At 40.5% G+C, this 25,683-nt stretch overlaps 1 long non-coding RNA gene and 1 other non-coding gene across 2 annotated transcripts; both read right to left on the bottom strand.

Moving 5' to 3' along the window:
* Positions 1–225: 225 nt before the first annotated feature.
* Positions 226–2,686, bottom strand: LOC148212268 (uncharacterized). The gene is made up of 3 exons (XR_015789849.1): positions 1,907–2,686; positions 1,779–1,821; positions 226–538 (listed from the first exon to the last, which is right to left on the bottom strand). It is a non-coding gene; the product is annotated as an uncharacterized LOC148212268 (long non-coding RNA).
* Positions 2,687–25,096: 22,410 nt separating this feature from the next.
* LOC148212267 (small nucleolar RNA R71) lies at positions 25,097–25,203 on the bottom strand. Its single transcript, XR_015789983.1, has one exon. It is a non-coding gene; the product is annotated as a small nucleolar RNA R71 (small nucleolar RNA).
* Positions 25,204–25,683: the final 480 nt, after the last annotated feature.

The raw sequence follows: 25,683 nt of genomic DNA, 5'->3' as shown, positions 1-25,683 counted from the left end.
AACATGAATAACAAATTTAAACAATTAATTTCATGCAATTTGTAATAAAGAAAGTTAATTGCAAAAATTAAAATAGAGAGAGGTTAGAGAAAGTGTAACGATCCAGAATTTTCCGCACACCTCTAAGTCACATTAACTACCCAACTAATCAAATTTAACCCCGACTATATCCTGCCAACTTCCTATGCACACAAACTTATAAAATCAAGTTTCAATCCTCATCAATTTAACGATAAATCAATCTCATGGAATAACATTCAACAAGATTCGTGAACCACTTTACGAGGCAAGTTTATTATTCAATCTAAATGAAACTAAACAAATGGAATAAAACTCAAATAGGCACCTATCCCGAAGTAAAACTAACCACAAGGAAAAAAAATCTCACAATTATTCAAATACAAATAAACCGTTTATTGGCCACAACATAAGGCCTTAACCAATGACTTAAACTAAACAGGAATAACTAAGCAGCCTATGGTCCTCGCTCGTCATGTCTCCTCCGTCCCATCACCATGGTCACCCACGAGTCCTTCACCTGAAACAATCATTGTGGGGGGGGGGGGGTGAGTATATAAAATATACTCCGTAAGTAGCCCTCACCAAGCACACACAAACATCATGCTCATAACCATAAAGGAAACATACATCGTCATGCTCTATCATTACAGTATGCGAACAACCATAGACTTGCTCTACTATTACATTATACATTCAACCATAAACATGCTCTATAAGACCCGATGCTAACCACAATCATATAAAAACAACTACCGTCCACTTGGCTCCCTAACACCTCAGGTATATCTATGTTCACCTCAGCTATTCAAGCTTTCCAAGACCATTCTGTTGGTAGTGTCGGCCCCTGACCATTTATACCCAGAGCCCCGACACTAGTGCATCGACCCTCGACCATTTATACCCGAGGCCTCGATGTATTTTCAACTATTGGCCCTTGACCATTTTTACCCAAGGCCCCAATAGTTCTCCTTTCGAAAGACGCCTCGCATCGACCCCCGACCATTTATACCCGAGGCCTCGATACCCAATTAGTGACGTATCAGCCCTCGACCATTTATACCCGAGGCCCTGACACTCACCCATTCACTTCATATCTTTCATAATTCCACATAACATTTCTAGCCTCCAACCAAGATTTCAGTAATACTTCTCTAATAGCACCAACCACCACAACGCCCATCAACAACACCACCACTAGTATGATTTCAATGCATCTCTCAGCTCACCAACACAATTCAGCATGCTTCCACAACATAACCATCATTCTAATAGCAAAACAATAAACCAAACATGCTTTCACAACATACCAAATCTTAACAACAGCGCCACAGTGAGTTTAGTCATAACGGAGCATAGTCAACAAATTGCAAATGATTGGAGCCCAACACAATTCATCCAAACACTTAATATCCAACGTCCATATTCAATAAGCACTGCTAGATATAATAAAAAAAACTCATGAGACACGCCAAACACTTCATACAAATTCAGACAACAAACATTTCCAAAATAAATTCACTTTAACGAACATTCCCTACAATCATACATCATTCTACAACAGATCTCAGCAGTTAAACAATACAAAATTCCCACTATTATCACCGACGAACATTCAACAGTAACCAGACATACAAAACAACATAAACAAGAGTTACACTACACAACCACGTATCATAACCAATATTAAGCATCATAAACAGCACATCGGCAACCAAATAACAAACATCAACGCACGCACCCGCCCCCGTGCTACTTACGAACAAATGTCCTAAAGCTCCTAAGCTTGTTGAACACTTCCTACTACAAAAAGAGCACGATCTCGAGGTTAGTAGCCCATCAGAAACATTTGGTTATAAACGAAACCGAGTTTAGGTAGAGTCGTTACCTACTAACTCACACTAAAACAACTTGGGTTAGGAGTGGGTCAACGTCGAATCGATGCCGAGGGAGGTGGGTCTTCCAAATCGGCTTCGAATGGGTGTGGGTCAATGCCAGAACATAACAGAACGAAGAAATCGTCGCGAAAACACGTCGCTGTCGCTAGAGGATGTCGGGTCCGCTCGAGCTGCTGCTACTTCAAGAGTCGGGGAGGAATATATCGCAGATCTGGCAGTGTGGGTGCTGCAGAACACGTCGAATCTGCTCGACTGCACCGCTGCTACCAACAAGGCCGCCAGAAATCTCACCACGAATCGACGCCTGACGCTGCTGCTGCTTTTCGAGATACCACGCCGCCACGAAATCGTCGGATCTGGGCTGACCGTAGCTGATGTGGAACACCCGAGGATGAAGCTCGCGCCGCTGGAGCCGCTGTGCGCTGTCACCGTTGGTTCGTCGAGCGCCGCCGCCGGCTGGGTCCGAGGAGCGTCACTGCTCGTGGAGGAGTGGTCGGGTTCGTGAGCGTGTTGCCGGTGCCGTCGCCGCGGATCTGAGGAAGCATCGTCGGAAAAGTGAAGGGAGAAGAACTCGCTGCTGCCGTGCTGCTTCGTCGGAGAACGGGTGGGCGGCGGCTAGGGCTAGGAATGGGGAAGAAGAAAAGGAAGAAAAGAAGAAGAAGAAGAAGAAGAAATGTTAGGGTCCCTTTTTGTTTTGTTTTATTTTACATTTTATTTTATTTTATTTTATTTTTATTCTTTCCTTTTTGTTTTGTTTTAAAAAAATTTTCCCTCAATGAAAGCCCAATCATCCAAGCCCAAAGAAGAAGGAGTTCATTCCCTTAAAACAAGACCCAACATACAATGTTCGGTAATTATTAATTTAATTGGATTTTTAGAGCCCGATAAATATAGATAGTTTAATTAACAATCGATTTAATATTAAATGAAAAATCTCCTGTTTCGAGACCAACTAACCTAAGGGACTCGGGGCGTTACAGAAAGTGACACCGGAAATTTATAGTGGTTCGACAACAATCGGCCTACTCCAGTTCCTAAGCTCCTCTTGGGTGTTCAATTGAAAATTTGATTCTTTCCATGGCTTAGTGTCTAATCTGTACAATGTTCTTTTTCTGGGAGCAAGAACAAACCTGATCCTTTCCATAGTTCAAGATCAAACCATTACAAATGCTCTTTTCGGGGCTCAAGAGCAACGCTTACAAAGAATATGGAAATTTGAGAACAAACTCATAAACTCTCTCAAAATAGTAGATATACAAATTTTTGCTCACAAATTTTGGAAGAAAAATTCTTACAAAATAAAGCCCTCAAGAATTTAGAAAAAAAATTGGAGGCTTGAAGAGAGATTAACAAGGTAAAAATTTGAGAGAAAATTGGAAGATAATTGTTAAAATTTGAGAAAATGAGGGGTGATTTAAAAAGAAGAGGAAAAAATTGGAAATAAATTTAAAATCAAATTTAAATTTGGACCGTTAGATTTCAAATGATTAAAGATGAAAGGTTGAAATTTAATTGAATAAAATAATATATAATAATAATAATAATAATAATAACAATAACAATAATATATGCATATGAGAGGCAATGGATAGTTTAAAAAAAATTTAATTTTTTTTCTTTTAAATCGGCCATCTGCCGCCTGACACCTTTTTTTTTCATTTTTCCCAACGGTAAAGATTTGTTTTTTAATTTTCCTTTTTTTTAATTTCTTTTCTTTCTCTTCTACTTCTTTTCTTTTTGTTTTATTTCTTTTCACTTCCTTTCTTTTTCTTTTCTTTCTTTCTATTTTTTTAATGATACAAATTTTGCCACATGTCATCTTTCTATTTGTTACATGGATAAATAATCTGACACATCATCTACCACAAGTATTTTTCTTTCCCTCTCGTTTTGTCCATAAATTATTAATTTAAACTCCGACTTGGGTGATTCAACATTCGTTGGAATCGTTGTAACAAGCTCTATGCTGTAGACACTTCAAAATATAAAATTGTCAAATAACAAAATTAAGTTTGTTCTCATCAAAACATTAATTAATTAAAATTAATTAATTTAAGATTAAGGACCAAAAAGCCAACAATCTGCCCTTTGTAATATGACAAACTAGTAACGAAAATTGTATAGACAATAAATAATAACAACATTAAGTCCAATATATATCCATAAAAATCATAATTGAATTCATTCAAAACTTAACCCACAAATTAATTAATTTTTCTTATTACCTCTCCCGCTTTGGAATCAATCAAAAATGACATTTAGAAAAATAAATAATGACATGAAAGCTCAAGCAATTTAATATTTCCCCATAATAAGGGACAAAAAGACATTTAGCAAGTTTTTTTTTTGTACAAACTCCCTCTATCAAGATGCCTTCTAAACAAAATTAACAAGAAAATCAAAAGGCATTGTTTGGGGATGAAAAATCCTATTGCCACGTGGAGGACGAGGATTTGCCACTAAAGCTAGATTCGAAAGAACAAACTTACGGAGCTCCATCTCGGAACCTTCCGACATGGAAGATTGTCATTTCCTATTAAGGATCAACCTGTCATTTTTGGGAAAGTGTCCGAGCTCGATCTACTGAAGCCCAACACGTCCGACCTCAAATCCAAATAAGGTAACCGCCTGTCGCAACCCCTGTCGAAACCTAGACCTATAAATAAAGGACCTCATTTTACCATCAGGTATCGAATTTCTCCTCGGACTTAATGTTGAGTTTGAGCTGCTTACTGACTTCAACGTCAGAGATTTTGCTCTCTAGTGCAGGTCTTCCCTTAGCGTTTCGGGTCGGAGCAAGGACCGAGTTCGAGCTAGATTCACGTTGTGCAATTTCTTGCATAAATATTTGGCGCCGTTTGTGGGAAAGGACATTACAAGTCGTCCCAATAACTAAAGCAATCTGATTTGAGATGGTCCATCCAGCAGATTCTGCGAACACCACCGAACGGAGGGCTTTGAATGCGAACAATAGTGCTCAGCATGAAGTTGACGCCAAATTGACTGAAGATCAGGCTAGGGCAGGGCAAGAGGTGGAGCCACCTCGGAGGTCCACCCGCAACGCCAATACTATCGTACTCGCTAAAAGATCTCTCGAAGGGTCGCGCGAGCTGCAGACCCTGACGTACTCGCTACCCTCCAGCAGGAGTTAGATGACATGCGCAACCAAGTACGCACCATGAAGGAGACATATAATGAGATGATGCAGGTAAACCGAACTGGGTCCCAATCTAAGGCCCCTGGCAGAGCGAATGATCTGCCTGAGGATGGAAATGACTAGGATCCGCCCCTCCATCCCGACGACTATGAACCCATTGGCGACAATGAGGGTCGACTATAGCTTAAGGAACCATGACCTCAAGAAGCACATCGTCAAAAATAAGAGGAAGGCCTCACGGGGCCCAGGGATCTCTCAATCCTGCTCTCATAAATACTCTAACTCCGACCTCAAAGCCCAATTAAAGTACACGCCATTGCGCTGGAGGCCATCACAATGAGGGAAGAGTTCGACCTGATGAAAAACAAGTTCAATGAGCGAGTTGAAGCACTCAAGGCGAAGTGCAAAAGAAAAGAAAGCCCTTTTATGATGGTGAAATGGGCGAGTCGCCATTCACCTCGGATATCTTGGAGGCCTCGATACCTCTGAAATTCAAGACGCTCATCATGAAACCCAACGACGGGTCTAAGGACCCGAAAGACTATGTGGAGGTCTTTGAAGGCCTCATGGACTTCCAAGCAGCGTCTGACGCAGTCAAATGCTGAGCTTTCCAAATCACTCTCACGGAGAGCGCTCGGCTCTGGTACAGGTGGCTACCAGCAAGGTCGATCTCAACCTACAGTCAGTTGAGAAGAGAGTTTATCAGCGAGTTCTCTTCTCGGCATTATGACAGAAAGACAGCCACTCATCTCGCCACCATCCGACAGAAAGAAGGCGAGACTTTGAGAGAGTACGTGACCCGCTTCCAAGAGGAGCAGCTTAAGGTCGCACATTGCTTTGATGACTCGACTATGTGCTACTTCCTTACTGGCTTGGCCGACGAGACTCTGACGGTTAAGCTAGGCGAAGAAGCACCATCAATTGTCGTCGAGGTCTTGCAGAAGGCCAATAAGGTCATAGATGGGCAAAAGCTGCTCAGAACTAAGCTAGGTCGGACGGACAAGAGGGCCGACCAGAAGAAGTCGGGCGGCCAAGACAAAGGGAGGTCCGATTCTAAGTCCAAGGACAAAGGATCGAGGGCCGATCTGACTATAGGAGATCCCATTTGGACTCCAATCGAATGGGCCTTATAAGAGTTATATCCCTCTCATAAGGCCTCTTCGACTGGAGATTCTCACTAACATTGAGGAGAACGAATTGGAAAAACTCCTCAAGCGACCTGATAAACTCAGAGAAGACCCCGAGAAACATAACAAGGATAGGTATTGCCGTTTTCATCATGACTACGACCATGATACTTTGAGTTGTTGGAAGTTGAAGCCTCAAATTGAAGACCTTATTCAAGATGGCTACTTTAAAAAATATGTTGGCAAGCCGGGCTCGAGCTCGATATAGAAGAAAGAATAGAGGAAGCGTTCAAGGACACCACCTCAGAGGGATGACCGACCTGGGGTCATCAGCACTATTTTCGGTAGCCCAACTGGGGGCTAATCCGGAAGCAAAAGGAAGAAGCTTGCCAGAGAAGCTCGAGGCGAAGTCTGCACCATTCAAGAACAGAAGCCGACCTGCCCCATTACCTTCTCAAACTTTGACCTGGAGGGGGTACACCTGGCAAACAATGATGCTCTGGTGATCTCGCCGTTTATTTACCACATTCAGGTCAGGAGGGTGTTGGTGGATGGAGGTGTTTTGCCCAACATCCTATCTCTCGCCACTTACTAAGCATTGGGATGGACCAAGGCACAACTAAAGAAAAGTCCAATGCCCTTAGTTGGATTCACGGGAGAATCTGTCACTCCCGAAGGCTGCATTGACCTTCCCATTACCATCGGCCAGGGTGACACCTAAGTCACCGAAATGGCCGAGTTCGCCGTGATTGATGGCCGGTCAACTTACAATGCCATCTTTGGCCGACCCATTATTCATTCACTTTGGGCCATCCCATCAAACCCTGCATCAAGTAATGAAATATTCAACTGTTAATGGGGTTGGCATGATCCGGGGAGAACATAATACATCCCGGGAGTGCTATACCTCTTCACTCAAAGGGTCAGCAGTTTGTGCTTTGGAAGAACGGTCAAATCTTCTATGTCCAACTACTCAAACTTCCGACGAACTGCCCGAAGTTAATAAGCGAGAGATAGCTGCCCCCACAGAGGAGTTGGAGCTTGTCCATTTGCTCAGCTGAGAGAAGCAAGTGAGCATAGGTACCAAGCTGGGGGCCGCGAGTAGGGAAGAGCTCATCTCCTTCCTCAAGACGAACTCGGATGTGTTCGCATGGTCTCATGAGGACATGTCGGGCATTTATCTAAAGATAATGGTCCATCGCCTCAACATCTACCCATCATTTCGACCTGTCAAACATAAAAGAAGACTTGTAAATAAGGAGATGAGTGATGTAATTGTTGAGGATGTAAACAAATTGCTAAAAGCTGAATATATTAAAGAGATTATGTATCCTGAGTTGCTTTCTAACGTTGTCTTAGTCAAAAAATCCAACAGAAAGTGGAGAATGTGTGTAGACTTCACCAATCTTAACAAGCCTGCCTAAAAGATTGTTCCCCACTACCGAGGATCGACCAGTTCGTAGACGCTACGGCCGGGCACGAGCTGCTCACCTTTATGGATGCCTACTTCGGATACAATCAAATCAAGATGCATGAACCAGACCAAGTCCACACCTCTTCCATACACGATCAAGGCTTGTACTACTATAAGGTCATGTCTTTCTGTCTAAAGAATGTAGGGGCAACTTATCAAATGATGGTGAACAAGATGTTTGCCAACCAAATCAGATGCAATATGGAGGTCTACATGGACGACATGCTTGTCAAGAGCAAGCAGTCCAAGTCGCACCTGGTCGACCTGACCGAAACTTTCGGGGTCCTCCGAAAGTACCAGATGAAGTTGAATCCTCCCAAGTGTGCCTTTAGAGTCTCATCTTGCAAGTTCCTAGGGTTTATGGTTAATTATCGTGGCATAGAGGCTAACCCAGAGAAGATAAGGGTCGTGCTCGAGATGCAAGCCCCAAGGACCTTTAAGCAGCTTCAGTGTCTTAACGGGAGAATTGTTGCCCTCAATAGGTTTGTCTCCAAATCCATGGATAAGTGCATCCCTTTCTTCAAAATTCTAAGGAAGAATGGGCCTTTTGAGTGGATAGCCGAGAGTGGGACAGCCTTCGAAGAGCTCAAAAGCTACCTCTGCTCGGTACCATTGCACGCAAAGCCCCATGCCAGGAGACAAGCTACATATACATATTTTGTAATGCCTCGCGTTTTCTGGCTCGTTTATTTTAAGAGATAAATAGTGTCTGATTGCGCTTGTTTACATGCGTAAAAAGAAGGTTTTAGATGCTGTTTTTACTATGTTTTAACTTTGTTTCGGACTTTTTCTCGATCGTTTGAGTTCCAATTCATGCAAAATTCATATATGATGGTTTGTGGTTGGCTTATATTGTATTTATGACATTTTAGGACCATTTGGGAGTGCAAATTAATGAAAAGAAGCAAAAGGACGGAAAAACCTTCATTGGAGGCACCAGGCGCCTGGTAGGCTGTAGAAATCCTGGTTTTCTTCCAAATTTGCCCTTAATGAAACACGTCTTCCAATGCGTTTTGGTGGTTCGAACCGATGCAGACGTGTAGAAGAAGTGTTCCACCATCAGTTTGAGCATGATTTGGTCAGTCAAGGGAGTTGGAAATGGGTGATCCACCAGCGTTTTAGGACCTACCTAACCAATTCTGCACAACTATAAATTCGAGCAGCTTCTCCACCAAATTCATCAAGCCTTGCTTCCTTCTCTTGATCATTCTTAGTGTTTCTTTGTTGCTTTCTAAGTACTTTTGAATTGCTTTCATTAGTTGCTTTTAGTTTTTAAATCCCGAGCACTTTACATTCCTTTATTGAGCTTTGTTTTGTTTCCGTTGTTACTTAGTTATTTTCTACCTATTCAAATTTATAAAAATCCAGCACTTAGCTTATCTTTACTTTGCCTTTACTTTATTTTTAGTTAAGAGAATTGTGTTTTTGGAGGAAAGAGCACGTGACACTCCCCTTTGCTTGAAAGAGAAGGGCGAAGCTCTCAATCCCGAGCAAAACTCTCCGTTAGTTAACTTTTGTTTTTCACACATGCATTTCAATTTCAACCATTTTACTTGCTGTATTTTCTTCAATATGTCTTTCTAAATTCCCGTCTCTAGCCCGGTAATGGATAGTTAGCCTTTTATTTCTAAAAAGGGTTGCTGAGAAGTAGTGTTTTTGCTTTCCACTCATTGCTGAACATGTTTTCCCAAAAAGTTAGTATTTAGAGAAGGCCATTGTAAGTCTTAACAAGTCAATACTGAAAAGGTTGCTTATTTGCATTGTTGAGTGGTTAAACTGAGGAGAGGAGCGCCTTAGACATAAGGGTTCCAGTTAAGTAGCCTAGACATAGGACCTTAACCCGAGGTTGCGATTATTTCCATCCTAAAACTAAGATATCTCTCATAATAGACATATTAGGGAATGTCTTAAGACTTTGAACTTGCTTAGACATAAGTCAAGTGAAAAGCGTAGTCGTTGGTTCCTAAAGTAAAATGCATATCGTCCTTAGCGTATCCTTGATTCTTTGTTGGCTAACTTGAAGTAATTCGGGCTACGTTTTACCATTATAAGACCAAATCCCAAATCCAAAACCATTATTTGTGACCACTTCCCATTTTACAAGAATCACTCATTTCAACGTTCACTATTCATTAAAACTTTAGAGTTTGGAAATTATTTAGAAGTCCTTGAGGATCAATACTTGGATACTCCATCCATTGTATATTACTCTGACAGGTGTGCGCTTGCATCTATAGAATTGTTACCACGCTTAGTGCGTGCGTTCAACATAACCCCAGTCAAGTTTTTGGCGCCGTTGCCGGGGACTTTAGTGTTAAAATTATTTTTAAATTCTTTTAGTTTTTATTTTTGTGAATTGTTGTTGGGTGTAATTTCCATCCACCGTTTTTGTTCTATATTTTTTGGTCGTTTATCTCACAAGGGTAAGTTAAAGTGCATGAGCACAAGATCTTTTTTTCTACCCCTTGACCCTGACGTTGAGCGGACCCTTCGAAAAACTCGAAAGGAGCAAAAAATTCGAAAACAACTAGAAAAGCAAAAAGAGAGAGAAGGTGAAATCAGTCCTGAAACTGAGGTAGAGAGTACGAGCACATCAATGGTAGATATTCCACCTCGTGATCCAGTTGATCCACCTGCTGTAAACAATAATATGAGGGATCACGCAAGAAATAATGAATTCAACCATATCCAGATGGCGGACAACAGAGACGTGGCAATGCGAGAATATGCCGCCACGACTTTTCAGAACTTTGATTCAGGGATAGTCAACCCTATTCCAGCCCACGCAATCTTTGAGCTTAAACCAATGATGTTCGAAATGTTGCAGACAATTGGACATTTTGGAGGGCAGGAACATGAGGATCCACATGATCATCTGAAATCATTCATTCAAATTGCAAATGCATTTCGATTACCTGGTATAACAGACGATGCTCTTAGACTAACACTTTTTCCATTTTCTTTGAAGAACCAAGCTAGAGCACGGCTCAATGCATTTCCATTGGGATCCATCACCACATGGGGGTCGATAGTGGAGAAGTTCTTAACAAAATTCTTCCCACCTATTCGCCACGCTGATATCAGAGAGGAGATCATCTCCTTTAGACACTATGATCGTGAACCTGTTCAGGAGGCGTGGGAAAGATTTAAAGAACTAATCAGGAAATGTTCAAACTATGGCTTGCCGGCATGCATCCAGATAGAACATTTCATTAGAGGTTTAGATCATCCTACTAAGATGATGCTAAACAATGCTGCCAACGGAGCCTTTACAAAGAAGACATTCAACGAGATAGTCGACATCCTAAATGACTTAGCTTCACACAACGAATTATGGTGTTCGCAAAGATCTAGGGCAGCACCAAAGAAGCAAGATCCAGCTGGAGTTCTGGCTCTGGACATTGCGACCTCGATGCAAAAAGAGACGGTTACAATGAACCAGAGGCTGAAAGAGGTGGCGTTGGGAATAAAAAATCCATTAGCCACGCCGATACAACCTGTGCAGTCGGATTATTGCACTTCTGCCCCTGTTTGCCAAGTCAACGATCTCATTTGTTCATTTTGCAGTGAAAATCATATTTATGATAATTGTCCACATAACCCTGCTTCCGTTTTTTATGTAGGACATGGGAACAATAGGAAGTTTAACCCATATTCGAACACCTACAACCCACGTTGGAGGCACCACCCTAATTTCTCATGGGGCGGTCAAGGAGGTTCGAGCGGTTTTAATCAAGGGCAGAGCCAGCAGAACAAGCAGCCCTATGTTTCACCTACACAACAATACATCCCGCCACCGCAACAGCAGTACAATCAAAGAACACAGACTCCACTAGTTCAAATTAACAACTCAAATCTTGAGAATATGATGAAGGAGTACGTGGCCCGAACCGACGCAGTGATACAATCCCAAACGACATCAATGAGGAATTTCGAGACCCAATTGGGACAGCTCGCCAATGAATTGAAGAATAGACCACAAGGTTCTTTTCCAGGCCATACTGAATTACCAAAACGAGAAGGGAAAGAACAGTGCAAAGCTGTCACCCTTAGGAGTGGACTGGCATATGATGGACCAACAATGCCAACAACAGATGTACAGATTCCGTCCACTGAACCAACTGTAAAGATACCAGAGAATCCAACAACACCAGAAAAAGAAAATATTAGAAAAGGTAATGAGGACACCCCGAGTGTTCCTCCACAGGCACAACCTTCTTTTACCCCTACTCCCCCGTTTCCACAAATATTAGTTAAAAAAAATAATGATTCCCAGTTTAGAAAGTTTTTAGATATTTTAAAACAATTGCATATAAATATACCATTAGTAGATGCTCTAGAACAGATGCCAAATTATGCTAAGTTTTTGAAAGATATAGTTTCTGTGAAGAAAGAGATAGGAGTGCATGAACTGGTAGCCATGACAAAATGTAGTAGTGAAGCTGTAGGCAGCCCGCTACCCATGAAATGTAACGATCCTGGCAGTTTTACCATTCCATGATCCATAGGAGGGAAAAACTTAGGTAGGGCATTATGTGATCTAGGCGCTAGCATTAATCTTATGCCATTATCAGTTTTCAAAGCTTTAGGCATAGGAGAAGCTAGACCTACTACGATTACCCTCCAACTAGCAGATAGATCTGTCATAAGACCTAAGGGAAAGATAGAAGATGTTTTAGTCCTGGTGGACAAATTCATTTTCCCTCCGGACTTTATCATTCTAGATTGCGAGGCGGACTTAGACGTTCCCATTATTTTAGGAAGACCATTTCTAGCCACTGGGGATATAGTTTTTAATGTGAGGAAGGGAGAAATTACAATGAGGGTAAATAATAAAGAAGTTAAATTTAACGTTCTAGACGCCATGAAATTACTAGGAGACTTTGAAGAGTGCTCTGTTATAACTAACTTGAATCCTGTTATGTTTGATGAGTTTTATGACTTGTTAGTTACAAAGATTGAAGAAGAGCTTGATAAGATAGCAGAAGGACCAGAAAATGTGACTAATCCTGTTGAAAAAATACAAAAAGAAGAATGCAAGTCGTTACTTCTGTCTATAGTGGAACCACCCACTTTGGAGCAGAAGCCATTGCCGTCGCATTTGAAATATGCGTATCTAGAGGATAACGACACTTTACGAGTTATTATAGCTTCCAATTTATCACCTACTAATGAATATTCTTTATTGCAGATTTTGGAGAAGCACAAAAAGGCCATTGGATGGACGATAGTAGATATCTGAGGGATAAGCCCGACCTTTTGCATGCACAAAATCTTATTGGAAGAAGATGCTAAGAACTCTATTGAGAGTCAAAGGCAGTTGAACCCGAAGATGAACGAGGTTGTAAGGAAAGAAATTCTTAAATGGCTTGACGCTGGTGTTATATACCCAATATCCGACAGCAGCTGGGTAAGCCCAGTACAGTGTGTACCCAAGAAAGGGGGTATAACCGTGGTGGCCAACGAGGAGAATGAGCTCATCTCAACCCGAACTGTGAGTGGGTGGAGAGTTTGCATTGACTATCGCAAACTCAACAAGGTAACGAAGAAAGACCATTTTCCTCTACCGTTTATTGACCAGATGCTCGACCGTCTGGCAGGTAAGGATTTCTATTGTTTCTTAGATGGATATTCCGGTTATAATCAAATTACTATTGCTCCAGAAGACCAGGAGAAGACAACATTTACGTGTCCGTATGGTACGTTCGCTTTCAGGCGAATGCCCTTTGGATTATGCAATGCACCCGCGACTTTTCAGAGGTGTAAGATGGCCATCTTCTCTGACATGGTAGAAAATATTCTAGAAGTTTTTATGGATGACTTTTATGTTTTTGGAAATTCTTTTGACGCATGTTTAGTTAATTTGGAGAGAGTATTGGAGAGATGTGAACAAACAAACCTAGTCCTAAATTGAGAGAAGTGTCATTTCATGGTACAAGAGGATATTGTTTTGGGTCACAAAATTTCCAAGCAAGGAATAGAGGTAGACCACGTTAAAATAGACATCATTTCAAAGCTACCTCCTCCCACTAATGTTAAAGGGATTAGAAGTTTTTTAGGGCATGGGGGATTTTACCGCCGCTTTATAAAAGACTTTGCTAAAATTTCTAAACCCTTGTGTCAATTGTTAGAACATGATAGACCATTTGTTTTTTATGATGACTATTTAAAATCATTTGAAATGTTGAAAGTTGCTTTAAGTTCAGCCCCTATAATTATCAAACCTAACTGGGATTTACCTTTCTAGCTCATGTGTGATGCTAGTGATTATGCAATAGGAGCTATGTTAGGACAACGTAAAAACAAGATCTTGCATCCTGTATATTATGCTAGTAAGACTCTGACCGGTGCACAACTCAATTACACTACTACTGAAAAGGAACTGTTAGCAGTTGTGTTCGCCTTTGATAAGTTTAGGTCTTACTTGATAGGCACAAAAGTCATTGTTTTTACTGACCATTCTACTTTAAAATATTTATTTGCTAAAAAAGATGCGAAACCACGTTTGATACGGTGGATTTTGTTACTTCAACAGTTTGATATTGAAGTTAGGGACAAGAAGGGTACTGAAAACCAAGTTGCTGATCACCTGTCTATATTGGAATCCCCGCTCTGTGATGATGGAACTGTTATACATGAACAGTTTATTGACGAGCAACTCTTGTGAGTTGATTCAGTTCCATGGTATGCCGATATAGCAAATTATTTAGTAAGTCGAATAGTTCCTTATGAGTTTAACAAGCAACAGGTAAAGAAATTTCTAAATGAAGTTCGATTTTATCGTTGGGATGAACCTTTTTTATATAAGCTTGGACCTGACAATATCTTACGTAGGTGTGTAGCAGAAGAAGAGCACGAGGCGATATTAGACGCTTGTCATATGTCTCCATATGGAGGACATTTTGCAGAACACAAAACCGCAGCCAAAGTTTTGCAAAGTGGGTTCTTTTGGCCCACTCTGTTCAAAGATGCACATAAATTTGCCCAGGTTTGTGACAAATGCCAACGGACAGGTAATATATGTAAACGCCACGAAATGCCTCAAACCCCGATCCTTGAGATTGAAATATTTGATGTGTGGGGTATAGATTTTATGGGTCCATTTCCATCTTCTAATGGTAAGCTTTATATATTGTTAGCAGTAGATTATGTTTCGAAATGGATAGAAGCCATTGCAACTGCTACCAATGATTTTAAAGTTGTCATTCGTTTTCTGCAAAAGCACATTTTTACGCGTTATGGAGGCGTTGTCTGATAAGCGATGGGGGGGGCTCATTTTGTGAATAGGTTTATGCAAAAGTTGCTGGCTAAATACAATGTGCGTGATAGGGTTGCAACAGCATATCATCTTTAGTCAGATGGGTTAGCCGAAATATATAATAGGGAGATAAAAAACATTTTAGAAAAAACTGTAAATCTTAACCGTAGGGATTGGTCTTTGAAGCTTGATGATTCACTTTGGGCATATAGGACAACATTTAAGACTCTCCTCGGCATGTCCCCCTATAGGCTAGTCTTTGGAAAAGCATGTCATTTGCCTCTTGAGCTAGCATATAAAGCATTTTGGGCTACTAAGAAATTAAATTTTGATTTGTCGGCTGCAGGTGAAGCAAGGACGTTACAATTTTCTTATGAGAATGCTAAGCTGTTTAAGGAAAAAACTAAACAGTGGCATGATAGGCGTCTTCGACCGAACAATCTTCAAGAAGGTGATATGGTTCTGTTATTCAATTCTAGGTTGAAACTTTTTCCTGGGAAACTTAAGTCTAGATGGTCTGGTCCCTTAAAAATTTTTAAAGTCTACCCATGGGGCAGTGGATCTAGTTGACTCTAAGGGAAGTATTTTTAAAGTAAATGGGCAGAGACTTAAGCCATATTTTGGAGAACCAGTGGATATAGGAAAAACCTCTATTCAATTTTCAGGACAATAAATTTTTGCGAAAAATGTTTTTCCTTCTTATCCGTTTTGAAAGAACAAAAGTAAAGGAAGGAAGTTTTTGTATCTTCCATTCTTTTGGATTAATCATAAAAAGTTTTGCTTATTAAGAGAATGTTCTTGAAAACATTGAAAAAAAAAAAGAAAATTACGCAGGCGCCTGGCGCCTGCCCTTTGTGACCGCTTCCCATTTTACAAGAATCACTCATTTCAACGTTCACTATTCATTAAAACTTTAGAGTTTGGAAATTATTTAGAAGTCCTTGAGGATCGATACTTGGATACTCCATCCATTTTATATTACTTTGACAGGTGTGCGCTTGCATCTATAGAATTGTTACCACGCTTAGTGTGTGCGTTTAGCATAACCCCAGTCAGTGTCTTTGGATTTTTCCCCGATAATTTAAGTTCTTTGATTTTGTAGATTTTAGAGCTCAAATTTATGGTAAGTTAGAATTTAAATTAGAATTCAAGTTTAATTTTACCGGGTTGAGATAAATTAAGTTCTCGAGCTTTGTATGAGACTTTTAATTAAATCTTAGATCACAGGTTTTTGGGAAATCTGATTCTTACTTTTTCGGATTTAATTATTGGGTTTTCAGGTTGAAGAAAATTATTTTATTTTGGGTTGTTGTCGGTTTCATTTTAAGTATTAAAATGCAATTTTGGGCTTTTTGATTTTGGCCTTTAGTTTTATTTAGTTGGGCCTCCTTAAAATTTGAGAAATAAGGGTTTTGGTCTTAAAACAAGGTTAGTGAATAAAGAAAAGAAAAGGGAAAAAGTAAATAAAAAAAAAACCTTAAATCAATCTTATTCTCCCTTCCACTGCATCAGCCGCCTACTCCCCCCCCCCCCCCCCCCGCCTTGTGGTTTCATTCTTGTCGGCTAGCACCTCCCTCCGACGGTAATTGATAAGGAGCGGAGGCACTCGGCGAACAAACAGTGACAACACTCAACGGCTCTAGCGGCGCAAGCTTCATCCTCTGGTGTTCAACAGCAGTTACGGTCAGCCCAGATCTTCGGTTCTTCAGCGTGGACACACTCGCAGCGGTGGATTTGGTTTCAGCGTCTTCGAGCAGTCCCACGAACGGCAAGCTTTCGCAGCTTCTCCCTTGCTGCGGCGTGACCTGTTACCAAACCGGAAACATCCTCCTCTGCAGCAGTTAGCAGCATTGACCAGTAATATTTGCGGCTGCACAAGGTTGCAGCGAACCAAGAGGCGTGTTTTTAGGTGGACTGGTGCATCACAGCAGAGAACGGTGCTCCATTAACCCCGAATAGCTAAGTTTTGTGAAGCCAATAGGTTTCGTGACATTGTCTTGACCTTTCAGCGACGTTCAATGCTTACTTACTTCCGTTTGAAGCTTAACTTGAGTTACCCTCGCTTTTCGACATCAGACCAGCAAGTTCGAGCTTTTTCAAACTACGTTTTGAAGTGTTGGCTCCTTCAACGTTGACCCACTTCTAACCCCATTGGTTTTAAGGTGAGATAGTTGGTAACTACTCATAAATTTAGTTTCGATGTAATTAAAGTGATTACTAACACAAGTTAGTTGTTTTTGGATTTAGGAACCATTCGGCAGAACTTAGGGACATAGAACCTTGTGTAAGTAGTTCTTACTTGGGGGATGTTTGTTGTTGGAATATGTATGATGAGTTATTTGATGCTTTCGTTCTGTTTATTATTCATTAATATGTGTTAGGTAAATATACGCTGTATATATGAACTGTGTAGTACTGACAAACAGACTACAACGTAACCGGCTACAAACAATATAAATTTGAACAACTTGATGAACACCAAAACTTGATAAAAAAATAGTCGAGGCATGCTTCAATAGCGCTGACCTGAAGACAATTATTCACTCTGCACAAGTTGCTAGCAGACTACAGCGATCATCTCAGCAGGATACAACGTCTAACTCAGGTAGAACTGCAACCTCGAACTACTCGGATCTAGCAGAAAGAAACTTGTGCAGTTACAATGACATGCGCAACCTCAACATGTATAAAGTTACAAATTAACAAAATAAAGAAACAACTTTTCCATTTAAATAAATAACTCCAAAATTATTAGAAACAAAACCATAAACATATTCACAACATATATGTGAATAAGTTTCTTTAAATTACACTTTCTTTCACACCTTTAAATCCAACAATCCCCCACATGAAAGAAAGTGAGACAGACAAAACACGACCAAGACGTTCGGAGCAAATAGATAAGTTATGCATCAGGAGAGGTGTCTTTTGGACTTGATCCTTCCTTAGTGAATATTTATCGAATTTACTGAAGAAATCGTGAGAACTAGCTCAGGAACTATCCTTCTCATGATAAATTGAGACAACAAATATCACACATAACTTATCTATCTTAGAGTTCTATACGGTTGTGTCCATTTTGGTCCTGGACAAGATCCTGAATTCATGAGAGCTTTAGAGAACATAAGCCATTTGAAAAGTTCTCATAGAACCGACCCAATTCTACTCTCACATAGGTAATATTGATTAAGAGTATTCTGCCACTGCTCCTCTTGTAATCAAGATATCAATATGACCTTTACATCAACAGATCACACACATAACATCATAGACATGGGATGAAACTATAAGTTTCTTAGTGTGTCAACTATGAATTATCTAGCCAGTTTGCCTATTGAACCTAGATCTTGTGATCTCTAGTCAACAAGGTTAGGTTACCACCAGATACTTCATTTCATAGGCTTTAGCCTCATTTCCCTCGATGTATAAGCAACTTGCTCTCTTGACAATCCTTTCGTCAAAGGATCTGCAACATTCTCTTTTGATTTTACATAATCAATGGAAATTATTTCATTAAAGAGCAATTGTCTGATAGAATTATGCCTGCGTCTTATGTGTCGTGACTTTCCGTTGTAGACATTATTCTTAGCTCTCATTAAGGCTGCTAAGCTGTCACAATAAATACATATGACACTTACAGGCTTCAGCCACAATGGAATATCTTCAAGAAAGTTTATAAGCCATTCTGCTTATTCTCCAGCTTTATCAAGAGCTATAAACTTTGATTTCATAGTACATGGTGCTATACACATATGTTCTGAATATTTCCATGACACAGCTACTCCACCTAAGGTAAATATATACCCACTGGTTGACTTAGTCTCCATGCTATCAGAGATCCACTTAGCATCACTAAATTCTTCCAGTACAGATGGATATTTCGTACAATGCAATCCATAGTCCAAAGTGTACTTCAAGTACTTTAAAACTCTTACTAACTCATTCCAATGATCATGCCCGGGATTGCTAGTGTATCTTGCCAATCTTCCTACTGAATAAGCAATATTAGGTCTTGTACAATTCATTATGTACATTAAACTACTCACAACTCTAGAGTATTCTAGAGAAGATACACCTTCACCATTATTCTTCTTCAACTTACAATTTGGATCAAATGGAGAAACTACTGGCTTATTCTCAAAATGACCAAATTTTCTCAATACTTTCTCTATGTAATGAGATTGAGAAAGTATATATCCATTTGGATTTCTTGTCATTTTGATTCCAAGGATAACATCAGCAAGACCAAGGTCTTTCATATCGAAGTTGGAATTCAACATCCTTTGAGTGGAATCAATGACACTTCTAGTTGTGCCCATTATCAACATATCATCGACATATAAGCAAACAATGACGCAATCTTGATGTAACGCCCCGCGTTACTCAGGTTAGTTTACCCTCGAGCCTCCGGCTTTTTATTCAGTTTAATTGTTTCATTTCATTTTATTTCGAGCTGCTGTGGGGATTGTTATGAGTGTTGACGTGTACTTACGTATCTAATTATTGTGTAACGAGGAAATTGTTTTCTCTACAATTGTTCTGATTCATTGAGCCCAAATTAAGTATCTAGGTAAGTGGGCCTTCCTTGTTTTAAAACAAGAGGAAAAGAGAAAAACCCTATTCCAAGTGGGTCCCTCCTTGTAAAAAAACAAAGAAAAGGTAAGGAGAAACCCTAGCCCCCAAACCCCTCCCATTCGTGAACCTCTTTCCCACCGTTTTAGTTTTCGTTTTCTTTTTCTCTCTTCTACCGGTGCCTCAAACCACACCGAAGCACTCGACGGATGGCGACCTTCGACGTAGCGACTTACCTCCTACGGTTCACAGCAGCAGGCGGCGCTGCAGGCAACGGCGGCGGGCGACTCCGGGCAGCGGCGGTGCGCGACGTCGGGCAGCAACGGGTGCACTGTTTTCCGGCAGCAGCGGGTGTGCGCGGGTGTCAGGCAGCAGTGGAGCGCAGGCGTCGGGCAGCAGCAGCGCGCGGGCGTCGGGCAGCAGCGGTGGTGCGCGGGTGACGGGCAGCAGCGGTGGTGCGAGGATTCCGGTAGCAGCGAGTCGTGGTGCGGGTCCTTGCTGCACACACCATCGTGGGTATCGTTTTTGGTGGGTTTTTACTACTAAAATAGTCTGGACAGCAGCAGTTTCAAATCTCGGCACCTACCCATAACCATTAGAGGCTCGATATACACAACCCACATTTATTCGAGTTAGGCCTGAGTTACCCGCACCTAGACGAAGTCGATTTTTGCGATAATGGACATTGCGAGATCTCTTAGAATGAATTTAGACGGTTGGGAATTTGTATTAATTATTTCGTTTGTCTATTGTTGGATAGGTGGTGAATTGACGCAAGATATAGGAGCATAGCAGTGTGTAAGTAGCACCAGGGGGCGAGTGCGTGCGTTATTTGGTGTTAACGGAATGGTTTTGGTGCTGATTTTTAGTTAGAATAATTTATTTCATGCATTAGAAAATTGTTAGTCTCGGTTTTGTGAACTCTTAATTATTGTCGTTGTGTTACGTGTTACTGTTTTCATTGTTAGGCGTTATGAGAATGCATGATTTCTTATTGTTGGATGTGATTGGTCAGTTCTGATTATTGTGGTGGGAGGTAGTTAACCCATGATGTTTGTAAACATGTCGGAGACGAAATGCATGTGTTGATAGCCTGTTATACAATTTTATATTGTTTTGTTGAAAACTGCTAGGTTAGTGTATCGTACGGTACGAAGAAAAGCATGCTCGTAAAATTGTGTTGTTAATTGAAATGTGGAAGACTTACTTATAGGTTGTCTTTGGAGGATTAGTGGGAATTGTCAAGAGTGATGAGTCGGGTTAGTGGATCCTTAACCTGTGGGTTGTCTGAATTGAAAATGCATTGTAGTCGCTTGGTTATTCAAAGCTTTGAGTGGATGCCTTGGGAATAAATGGCAAGGCCGAACATCAGGTTTCTATGGAGAAGTATTGGGGTCTTGGGAATAAATGTCAAGAACCAATACGACGGGTAGTCATCGGTACCTTGGGGTTAAATGTCAAGGACTGGTGCACAGTTCAAGGCCTTGGGGATAAATGGCAAGGTCGAACATCAAGCTTCGGTAGAGAAGTATTGGGGCCTTGGGAATAAATGTCAAGGGCCAATACGACTCGAAGAGTTAGACTCGAAGGGCTAACGTGGAGTGGTGCTTATGAGTAACAGTTCAAGACCTTGGGAATAAATCACAAGGTCGAACACCAAGCGTTGTAGAGGGAGGTCGGTATCTTGGGAATAAATGTCAAGAGCCGTTACGCCTCGAAAAGTTAGACTTGGAGTACCAACGTAGGGTGGGAGTGAGTGTTAGTTCAAGTAGGGACACAGGCTAGTGGGTCGTGTGGTTGGATTCCCGGGAGTCTAGGCGTTGGGTTGCTTGTATGGAAATGTTAATCTATTATTATTATTCTGTGTTGCCTATCTGTTTGTTCTGCTATTGTTTCCATTTGATGTGGTTGTGATTACGAGCATGTTGTGGTGTTAGTTAGGGTGGGCTACTTACGGAGTATTTTATGTACTCACCCCCCCCCCCTCTTTTACCTTAATTGTTTCAGGTGTGAACAGGGCCGACCGTGGTGATGACGTGGAGGAGGTCTGACTGAGGAGGGATCACTAGCTGTGTTGGTTAGGCTAGGGAATAATGTCGTGCATTGCAGACATCGTTAAAATCTCATTGCTATGAAGTAAAAGGGGAATTAAACATTGGGTTAACTCAAAGGACACTTTCTCTTATAGCTTTATGGGTATTTTTACTATTCGTTTTACTGATGTATTTTGGATTACGCGACCAACAATTAGTTCCTTTTGATTGGATTCCTGACCACTGAGGCGGGTATTATTTTCTAGATATTCCATTGTTGTGTACCTCCATTTTGTATGTTGCTTTAAGAGAACATTACATTTTTGTTACCTTAAATAGGAGGGTTCAGTAAGCATTATAGGGCCGTTACTTCGTTAAACGTATCAGAAATTCGGGTCTTTACACTTGATCTATGGTTTTAACATAGACACATTTATCACACTCATTTATCTTAAATCCATCGGATAACATAATTTGATCAAACTTCTCATGTTATTGTTTGGGTGCTTGTTTCAACCCATATAGAGACTTGGCAAGTTTACAAACCTTATTTTCAAGTCCTTTTACAACAAACCTTTCAGGTTGTTCCATATATATTTCTTCATCTAAATCTACATTTAAAAATGCAGTTTTTACATCCATTTGGTGTATTTCCAAATTTTGTAAAGCTGCTATAGCAATTAACATCCTTATAGATGTAAGCCTCGTCATTGGAGATTAGGTATCAATGAAATCTAGCCCTTCTTCTGACGATAGCCTTTAACTACTAAACAGACTTTATATTTATCAATAATGTCATCAACTTTTAGCTTTCTTTTGAAAATTCATTTACTTCCAATTGGTTTACTCCCAGGAGGTAAATCAACCAATACCCAGGTATTGTTTTGCAAAATGGATTCTATCTCACTATTGATAGCTTCTCTCCAATAAGGTGCACCTGAAGATGACATAGCTTCTTGAAAATTTTGAGGCTCCCCATCTATCATATATGTTATGAAATCAGGTCCAAAGGAACTAGCTTTCTTAGCTCCTTTGCTTCTTCTAGGTTTTATCTCAGTTTCCTGATCGTTTTGACCTTTCGAAAAGCTAGCCTCATGATTCCTTTTGGTACCATTACATTTCGGTCTTTCTTCTTTAAAAGGAAATATATCCTCAAAGAATTCAGCTTTAATAAGTTTCATAATAGTATTGTTATTAATACCATGATTACGCTTGTTTACATGCGTAAAAAGAAGGTTTTAGATGCTGTTTTTACAATGTTTCAGCTTTGTTTCGGATTTTTCTCGATCGTTTGAGTTCCAATTCATGCAAAATTCATATATTATGGTTTGTGGTTGGCTTATATTGTATTTATGACATTTTAGGACCATTTGGGAGTGCAAATTAATCAAAAGAAGCAAAAAGACGAAAAAAGCATCATGGGAGGCGCCAGGCGCCTGGGAAGCCTGCAGAAAAACTGGTTTTCTTCCAACTTTGCCCTTAATGAAACGCGTCTTCCAATGCGTTTTGGTGGTTCCAACCGATGCATACGTGTAGAAGAAGTGTTCCACTATCAGTTTGAGCACGATTTGGTCAGTCAAAAGAGTTAGAAATGGGTGATTCACCATCGTTTTAGGACCTACCTAACCAATTCTGCACAGCTATAAATTCCAGCAACTTCTCCACCAAAATCATCAAGCCTTGCTTCCTTCTCTTGATCATTTTTAGTGTTTCTTTGTTGCTTTCTAAGTACTTTTGAGTTCCTTCCATTAGTTGCTTTTGGTTTTTAAATCCCGAGTACTTTACATTCTTTTATTGAGCTTTGTTTTGTTTCCATTCGTACTTAGTTATTTTCTACTTATTCAAATATATAAAAATCTAGCACTTTGCTTATTCTCTCTTTGCCTTTACTTTATTTTTAGTTAAGAGAGTTGTGTTTTTGGAGGAAAGAGCACGTGACACTCCCCCTTGCTTGAAAGAGAAGGGCGAAGCTCTCAATCCCGATAAAAACTCTCCGTTAGTTAACTTTTGTTTTTCACACATGCATTCCACATTCAACCATTTTACTTGCTGTATTTTCTTCAATATGTCTTTCTAAATTCCCGTCTCTAGCCCGGTTATGGATAGTTAGCCTTTTATGTCTAAAAAGGGTTGCTGAGAAGTAGTGTTTTTGCTTTCCATTCATTGCTCAACATGTTTTCCCAAAAAGTTAGGATTTAGAGAAGGCCACTGTAAGTCTTAACAAGTCAATACTGAAAAGGTTGCTTATTTGCATTGTTGACTGGTTAAACCGAGGAGAGGAGCGCCTTAAACATAAGGGTTCCGCTTAAGTAGCCTAGACATAGGACCTTAACCCGAGGTTGCGACTATTTCCATCCTAAAACTAAGATATCTCTCATAATAGACATATTAGGGAATGTCTTAGGACTTTGAACTTGCTTAGACATAAGTCAAGTGAGAAGCGTAGTCGTTGGTTTCTAAAGTAAAATGCATATTGTCCTTAGCATGTCCTTGATTCTTTGATGGCTAACTTGAAGTAATTCGGGCTAGGTTTTATCATTATAAGTCCAAATCCCAAATCCAAACCATTATTTGTGACCACTTCCCATTCTACAAGAATCACTCATTCCAACATTCACTATTCTTTAAAACTTTAGAGTTTGGAAATTATTTAGAAGTCCTTGAGGATCGATACTTGGATACTCCATCCATTTTATATTACTCTGACAGGTGTGCGCTTGCATCTATATAATTGTTACCACGCTTAGTGCGTGCGTTCAGCAAAAACGCCCAGTCAAGTTTTTGGCGCCGTTGCCGGGGACTTTAGTTTTAAAATTTATTTTCAAATTCTTTTAGTTTTTATTTTTGTGAATTGTTGTTGGGTGTAATTTCCATCCACCGTTTTTTTGGTCGTTTATCTCACAAGGGTAAGTTAAAGTGCATGAGCACAAGATCTTTTCTTCTACCCCTTGACCCTGAGATTGAGCGGACCCTTCGAAAAACTCGAAAGGAGCAAAGACTTCGAAAACAACTAGAAAAACAAAAAGAGAGAGAAGGTAAAATTAGTCTTGAAAGTGAGGTAGAGAGTACGAGCACATCAATGGCAGATATTCCACCTCGTGATCCGGTTGATCCACCTGCTGTTAACGGTAATATGAGGGATCATGCAAGAAATGATGAATTCAACCATATCCAGATGGCGGACAACAGAGACGTGGCAATGCGAGAATATGCCGCCACGGCTTTTCAGAACTTTGATTCAGGGATAGTCAACCCTATTCCAGCCCACGCAAACTTTGAGCTTAAACCAATGATGTTCCAAATGTTGCAGACAATTGGACATTTTGGAGGGCAGGAACATGAGGATCCACATGATCATCTGAAATCATTCATTCAAATTGCAAATGCATTTCGATTACCTGGTATAACAGACGATGCTCTGAGACTAACACTTTTTCCATTTTGTTTGAAGGACCAAGCTAGAGCATGGCTCAATGCATTTCCACCGGGATCCATCACCACATGGGGGTCGTTAGTGGAGAAGTTCTTAACAAAATTCATCCCACCTACTCGCCACGCTGATATCAGAGAGGAGATCATCTCCTTTAGACAGTATGATCGTGAACCTGTTCACGAGGCGTAGGAGAGATTTAAAGAACTAATCAGGAAATGTCCGAACCATGGCTTGCCGACATGCATCCAGATAGAACATTTCTTTAGAGGCTTAGATCATCCTACTCAGATGATGCTAAATAATGCTGCCAACGGAGCCTTTACAAAGAAGACATTCAACGAGATAGTGGACATCCTAAATGACTTAGCTTCACATAACGAACTATGGTGTTCGCAAAGATCTAGGGCAGCACCAAAGAAGCAAGATCCAGCTGGAGTTTTGGCTCTGGACATTGCGACCTCGATGCAAAAAGAGATGGTTACAATGAACCAGAGGCTGAAAGAGATGGCATTGGGAATAAAAAATCCATTAGCCACGCCGATACAACCTGTGCAGTCGGATTATTGCACTCCTGCCCCTGTTTGCCAAGTCAACGATCTCATTTGTTCATTTTGCAGTGAAAACCATATTTATGATAATTGTCCACATAACCCTGCTTCTGTTTTTTATGTAGGACATGGGAACAATAGGAACTTTAACCCATATTCGAACAC

Source organism: Momordica charantia (genome assembly GCF_013281855.1).
Source record: "Momordica charantia cultivar OHB3-1 chromosome 3 unlocalized genomic scaffold, Mcharantia_2.0 BLBB01000003.1, whole genome shotgun sequence".
NCBI classification, from domain to species: domain Eukaryota; kingdom Viridiplantae; phylum Streptophyta; class Magnoliopsida; order Cucurbitales; family Cucurbitaceae; genus Momordica; species Momordica charantia.
This window is presented reverse-complemented; position numbering and strand designations above follow the sequence as displayed.